The following is a 7,500-nucleotide window of genomic DNA, read 5'->3' as shown; positions in this document are numbered from 1 at the left end:
AAGAGACAGGAGTGTGAAAGATCTCTGTTAAAATACAACTTATGAAAAATTGACCAACAAGAGACCATCTGTCGATGGTCCAAGTCATAACTGCTGCTATTATGAAACAGAAACCTACCACCACGAACCACTCTTAAAAGAGACAGATCTCTGGCAGAAGCAGACAGCCACACCGGAGAACAGTATTTTAGTAAAACAAGGCCAAATGACCTAAAACAAGTTGCTCTGATTTTATCATGTTACAAATAAATAAGGTCTTTCGTACAACACCTAACTTTCTTGCGGCATTTGCTGACACTTTCATTAGATGTTTCTTAAAAGTCAGACGTGAGTCAAAAGTTACACCTAGAATAGTTAAAGCTTCAGGCTCATTCAGCAGAGTCCCATCCTCTTGGAGGGGAGGACGGGGGGTGGAAGATCTGTAAGAGATCTGCTAATGTACAGTGTTTTCGTTTTACTGGAGATTAGCCTCCTATCCCACCGACTGCACCATTCACTAATCCTCTCCATGTCCCGATTGAGGCTGAGGGCATTTTCATTTCTCAGAAGTGGAGACTTGGCTACACCTACAGTTGCGGCATCATCGGCACACTGAACGATCTTGTTTTCCAGACCAATATGATCACTTGTATACACTAAAAATAACATTGGACCAAGAACACTGCCCGGTGAAACTCCAGACAGAAAAGGCCTTGGTTCGCTAAAGATCCCATCAACAGCAACTTGTTGCTGCCTACCTGTAAGGAAATCTTGAGTAAACCTAAAACATATCCACCCACTCCAAGATTCTGAGGTTTATAAATAAGTGCCTTGTGATTTGCCAAAGCGAAAGCAGCACTAAAATCTGTTTGAATTACTCTACACCCAAAACCATTATCAAGATACTCTTGCAAATGGCATGCCAAATATAAAAGAGCATGTCAGGTACCTAACTGCTTCCGGTATGCATATTGACTATCAGCAAATAATCCTTTAGATTCCACATACTTATATAGCGGCTCAAAAATAAGTTTTTCAGCAACTTTGGAGAGCACAGGGAAAATAGATATTCGCTTGTAGTTACTGCAGTCTGCAGATATGCCATTCTTTGGAACAGGCACTATTTTGCTTAGCTTGCGCTCATCTTCAAAGGTACTACGTCGAAATAAAAATCTGTAGAATATACTAATCTTGGAAACTTTTTTTAAAAAACAAAGGGAAGAAACCATCAGGATGTTTTCCAACCCTGCTATTAAGATTATCAAGCATTTTCTTAACATCCTTAGAGTGAAATGTAAGTTTTGTAAGAATAGGTTCAGGATGACAAGTATCAGGGAGAGGGACATCCTCAGCCAATTGCTTGGCTTCAAAAGCTTGATTAAGCAGTTCAGCTTTTTCCTTAGGGCCACTAACCAATCTACTACCATCAACTGTTAGTAGTGGAGGAATGGAAGATGAGCCTGACCCAAAGATAGATGATGCCAATTTGGTCCACCACAGATGAGGCTGAGTAATTCCTTCAAGTTTCCTCTTTAAGGAATTTTTGTAATTTCTCTCAGCTCTGTAATAAATTCTGTTCGCAGCACGGCGAGATTCAACAAAAAATGGTGTAATTTTCATGTGAACGATTTCGTCTCCTTGTTGAATTTGGTCTGTATGTCATGGTAGGCTCCTCGACATATAACGTCAAACCATTTCTGGTCATTTGTCCTGAATTTGATGACCTTTCTAGGGACATACCTTACTGAAATAGCCATCAGCATTTCATTTAGCTTATTGTTGGGATCCGGATCTGATAAAACATCTGAAATATTAAGTGCCTGACATGTTTCAATAATGCGATCCGAATTGGTTCTAGATTTCAGCCAGACCGTTTTTCTAGTGGTGGAATTAGGGACTCTGAAAAACCTAGGAATGTAAATAATCTCATACATTTTTTATTAAGAGACGGAATAAATGAGGTATAATCAAGTGTATATATAATATCCTGGGTAAAACCACGTCGTGCAGAGGATTATCATAACAGCAGAATCAAGTCACACTGACCTTCGAGCTTGTGAAGTAAATGCTAAATTGGGTGTCTTTTCTTCCTGTGAGTGGAGACACACACCCTCTCTCTCTCTCTCTCTCTCTCTCTCTCTCTCTCTCTCTCTCTCTCTCTCTCTCTCTCTCTCTCTCTCTCTCTATATATATATATATATATATATATATATATATATATATATATATATATATATATATATATATATATATATATATTATACGTATATACATACTTACATGTATATACTGTACACACATATATACGTGTGTGTGGCCCTGTAGAACAGTAATTAGAAGAGTCATATGGATTTAGGAGCAGTCTTAAAACTCACCCCCTTCGGTTCCCACCCTGTCAGTAGGTAGAGGTGTATAATTGGAAAATAATTACAGTCCGTACACACACACACTATATATATATATATATATATATATATATATATATATATATATATATATATATATATATATATATATATATACACACATACATACATATAAACACACACATGCTTCAGCTCATGATGGCACGTGATGTATATATACAGATGTATCAAAGATAAAATGAAACACTGAGTATAAAATCGGATCGTTTTTGTGTTTTTAATCTAAGACATCTTCTAGAGCACTTATACATAGTGGTAGAAATGCAAGATAGTTATGTTAGAGTCACAGTACAAACGAACATGAGGACGGGTGGAAACCAAATATTGTATTTACTGCGAAAAAAAAAGGAGAAGCAGTGAACTTGTTAGGGTGTGAAGGTAGTACTCTGTTTACAAATTTGTTTATTCATGCAGGCGGCTCACATCTTTGCTCTCGTTCCACATCGACCACTTCCTTTAAACCTGTACATTTTTTATATTTCTGGGAAAGTACTAGATTGAGTTTATACACACCTTGACTGTAATTCATATTCTTATAGAGGCCTTCTTATATAAAACTGACTATATGTTTCTTTCCAGTGCAGAATTGGATTAAACTAATTGTTTTGCCCATGCCCAATTTATTTTTTGCTGTTTCTACCAAAATGAACGAAAACTGTACTGTTTACCCGTACATACCTTACACATTCTATATGCAGATTTATCTTTTCTGATGGAATTTGATATATACATCCTTTACTATTGTCGGGAAAGTTTTGTATTAGTGTTTGTTTCATTGTATGATTGATCTTGAAGGCTACCGTAACTCCACAGTTCTGAAGGAGATGGAGATGGGAATATCTTTGAAACTATTACTACCTATAGAGTAGTACAAGTAGGATTTTTGTGTTATATGTTTCTTTCTTGTTTGCTTCTTTTTGATTCCCACAATTCATTGTCCAGTATAGAATCAGGATATTTTAATTTCTCACCTGCATTCCTTATTATATTTATTTTCATCAGCGATGCATTCTAAGCTACATATACGTAATGAATGTGAAAAGTGATCTTTTAACTCATTGCTTCGACTAGAATAAAGATGGACGTAGGCAGAAATATTGGTTGGTTTTCCATACACACAGTATTTAAACCACCTGTTACCTCTGTGTACAGTATTAGGCAATCCAGGAAGAGGAGGTTACCGTCCTTTTCCATAATGAATGTTATCGATGGAAGCAGTTCATTTAATTCACCGAAGAAAGTATTTACATTTTCGTTTCCTAACCAAATATATGTTATGCCGTCATAAGCCAACCAATTTGCACTGCAGGACATGATTTCTAAACGAAGCCGCAGTTAGAATCCTGGCCGGCATAGCACACTATCAAATATAATTCCGTTTGGGTGCAAGTTATTCTCAAGGTAGAGTGAATTCGATATTAAACGATATTTGGGGCTTAATATTTGGGAATATGAAAACATTCATGGGCGTATTTGACAAAGTTTCATATATATAACGTGTGTATATACATACATTATATATATATACATGTATATACATATATGTTTATAATTTTGTATATACATTATATATGTGTTTGTACACTATATTATTTAGGTTGACTTGGCTATATAAGTATGTGGAATCTAAAGGGTTGTTAGCTGATAGTTAATATGCATATAGGTAGCAACTAGGTACCTACGAAACTTAGATTTGATATGCCAGTTGCAAGAGAACCTTGACATAGGAATTTGGGTGTAGAGTAATACAAATAGGTTTTAGTGCTGCTTTCAGTTTAGTAATCTCAAGGCATTTATTTATAAACTTCAGAATCGTGGAGTGGGTGGATATGTTTTAGGTTTACTAAAAAATTTCCTTACAGGTAGGCAGCAGCGAGTTGCTGTGGAGTTCCACACGGTAGTGTTCTTGGTTCACAGTTATTTTTAGTGTATACAAGTGATATGAATTTTGGCCTGAAAACAAGATTGTTTAGTATGCCGATGATGCTACAATTGTGGGTGTAGTAGTCTCCACTTGTGAGAAATGAAGCTGCCTTTAGTCTCACTCGTGACATGGAACGGATTAGTGAATGGTGTAGTCGGTGGGGTGGCATGCTGAACTCCAGTAAAACGGAAACACTGTAGATTAGCAGATCTCTTACAGATTTTCCAACCCCCCCCCCCTCATCCTCCCCTTCAGGTGGATGGGATTCTGCTGGATGAGTCTGAAGCTTTATAACTATTCTAGGTGTAACATTTGACTCGCATCTGACTTTTAAGAAACATCTAATGACAGTGTCAGCAGATGCTGCACGAAAGTTAGGGATTGTACGTAAACTGTCATATATTTATAACAATGATAAAGTTAGTGCGACCTGTTTTAGTTTATTTGTCGTTCCTTTGCTAGAATAGGGAGACCGGGGTTAGTTGGCTACAAGGGTAAGTTGACACACACTAAATAACTTTCATGTATACCAATAGATGACTCGAATACATTCATGAAAGAACATTTTTTCAGTTCTTGCATAGTTTTCCTTATGGTTTAAAGATTCTATACCATTAAAATTAATAACTCCAGGTTTCTTGGTATGGACTGGTAAGTGTTTTTGCACCAAATGGTAGGGGTGGGGCAAGTTGACAAAAAAAAAAAAAAAAAAAAGGGGGGGCAAGTTGGCACACGTGGCTACTTGCTCCACGTTATTTTATAAAAATAACAAGTCTATTTATTTATATAATTTACGTTTTGTTCCTGGAATTTGGTAAGGATAATGAGATGAGTGTCATATAATTTCTTCCACACTGCTCTCACAAGTTGCAGCCCCTGGATGTTAGTGTTTATAGACCTCTGAAGAAATGTGTTAACAGAGCATGTGATTCGTGATTGACTAGTAATCCAGGATCAACTATGACCATCTATGACATTCCTGGTATAGTTTCCAAAGCTTTACCTCTTGCTGTCACTCATTCTAATGTTTTCAGTGGGTTTAGGAATGCTGGAATTTCACCTTTGAATACAGACTTTTTCAAGATTCTGGTTTTATGGGTGTGTATGTAACAGATCGATCACAGGGAGATGTCCAAAAAGGGACACAAGGGCTTCAGACCAGTCATCAGCGTGATACAGGGCCTTGTAATATGACAGACAACAATGGAATTAAAAAAGTTCTTGATGGAGAAGTCCACGGTAAATTGATCACCTTGGAGAACGGAATGAACCCACACCGTCTTCTTCTGGAGTAACTGGGAAGACAGTGACTTCACCTGCAGAACTGAGGCCATTACCTAAGGCAGGTGCCAGAAAGGGAAAATTCACTGAATAGGAGGAAACGTCGTTCTGCTATTCTAACTGACACACCAGTAAAAAAAGAAAAAGCGCTTGAAAAGAAATTGAATAAAAAAAAAACACCAAAGATGAAAAGAAGCCTCTTTTCGCAAGCAAAAAAGAAACACCAATCGCATAGTTTAAGAACTGCTCCTGCTGATCCAGAAGAAAGCTCAGTTGAAGACAACCTGTGTTTAGTGTGCGTAGAACTATTTTCTAAAGGTAAGGCAGGAGAAGTGCAGTGTATGTAACATGCGGAAGCATGAAGACTTCACTGACGAAGATTTATTTTACACTTGCCACAATTGCAATTCAGATGATGATCTGAAGTGATACTAATGCCTTATATTTTGTATTTTAGAAATTCAGAATATATTTTTGTTACTTGATTTAAATGCAGTGTAGTAATTTTCTTTTAATTATCACTGTGTCACCTTACCCCATAATGTGTGCCAACTTACCCCGTATACGGGGTAAGTTGGCACAAAAAGTTATTTTTTTCTAAAGCTCACTGTTACCTTATGCTGAGAGCAACCACAATTTTGTTGCTCTATGATAAAGAGGAATGTTCATTTTTTCAATGATGATAAGAATTTTGTAAATATGTTTGTTTTCTATTCCTAATAACTAAAATTGTAAAAAGTGTGCCAGCTAGCCCCGGTTTCTCCTGCTGTTCTCCGGTGTGGATATCTGCCAGAGATGTATCTCTTTTAGATAGAGTGGTTCGTGGTGATAGGTTTCTGTTTCCTAATAATAGCAGTTATGACTTGGACCATCGACGGATGGTCTCTTGTTGGTCAATTTTTCATACATAGGTTGTATGTTAACAGATATTACACATTCTCAATTGATCCCCGATCCCCTTTTCCTACCGAGAGCAACCAGATGTGCTGAATAGCAACACCAGTGTGTAGTAAATATGCCTAGCTGTCGAAATTATCAGTTGCAAAAGTCCTTTATTCCTCACACCGTTGGACTGTGGAACAGTCTGCCTGAGGATGTCGTGCAATTGGAACGTCAAAAGTTGAAGCGAAGATGAAGTGCATTGCTACGATAATACAACTCTCCTTGTATTTTAATTATTTGCATTTTTATTTACTTATTTATTCACATATTAGTCTACTTTTTATTTTTTAATAAGTGATCTCTCTTCTCTGTCTTTCCCTTTGCCTCATCTTACTTATTTGGAATAAACCATATTCTTTGGAAGCTTGAACATGAAGCCAATGGCCCATGTTGGTTTGTTCCATACGAATAGGGTTTATCGTCTGAATAATAATGAGAATGTTGTATTTGAACCTTGTTTCACCTCTTTGGTGCGGAATTTTACTGAATTTGTTGGCACCAATCACGTTTTCTTTCGTGATCATGAATATTTTTTAATATGTGAATTGTTTTTTAAGAGAATTGACTTACTCTTGATTAGTTCTTGAACTTGTAAGTGCTTCTTGCACGGGACCGCTTAGGGTTGCTTAAAGTTTCAGTAACCCCCTTTTTTTTCATTTTCGAAGATGTCCGGAAGCTGTACGTTCATCTCTGCTTTTAGCCGGATTGGACCCAGCAAGAGAGCTTAGATTCTCGTGGAAAGGTTATTGAAGTATTTTTTGTTGTCATATCAGAAGTTATAATAATAATAATAATGATAATACTAATAATAATGATGATGAGGACATCTTTAGGATTTTTTTCCTGATTGGGAAGTGGAAACGTTTCCCAATTGTGTTAATATTGGAATGAAAATCATCTTTTAAATCGGTTTGTTGTCTTGGCCGCTAATGGAGTGCAATTGCTCGG

At 36.9% G+C, this 7,500-nt stretch overlaps 1 long non-coding RNA gene across 4 annotated transcripts in view; it reads left to right on the top strand.

The window, feature by feature from the left end:
• The window catches only part of LOC136836478 (uncharacterized), a 148,961-nt gene that overhangs the window by 96,957 nt on the left and 44,504 nt on the right, over positions 1-7,500 (top strand). Inside the window, exon 3 of one of the 4 annotated variants that reach the window (XR_010852406.1) lies at positions 1-2,111. This exon is cut by the window's left edge and continues 1,470 nt beyond it. The exons of the other annotated variants lie outside the window; for them this stretch is intronic. This is a non-coding gene — a long non-coding RNA (uncharacterized lncRNA). Of the gene's footprint in view, positions 2,112-7,500 lie in introns of those variants that run through there. 4 annotated transcript variants of the gene reach the window in all.

Source organism: Macrobrachium rosenbergii, chromosome 56 (genome assembly GCF_040412425.1).
Source record: "Macrobrachium rosenbergii isolate ZJJX-2024 chromosome 56, ASM4041242v1, whole genome shotgun sequence".
NCBI classification, from domain to species: domain Eukaryota; kingdom Metazoa; phylum Arthropoda; class Malacostraca; order Decapoda; family Palaemonidae; genus Macrobrachium; species Macrobrachium rosenbergii.
This window is presented reverse-complemented; position numbering and strand designations above follow the sequence as displayed.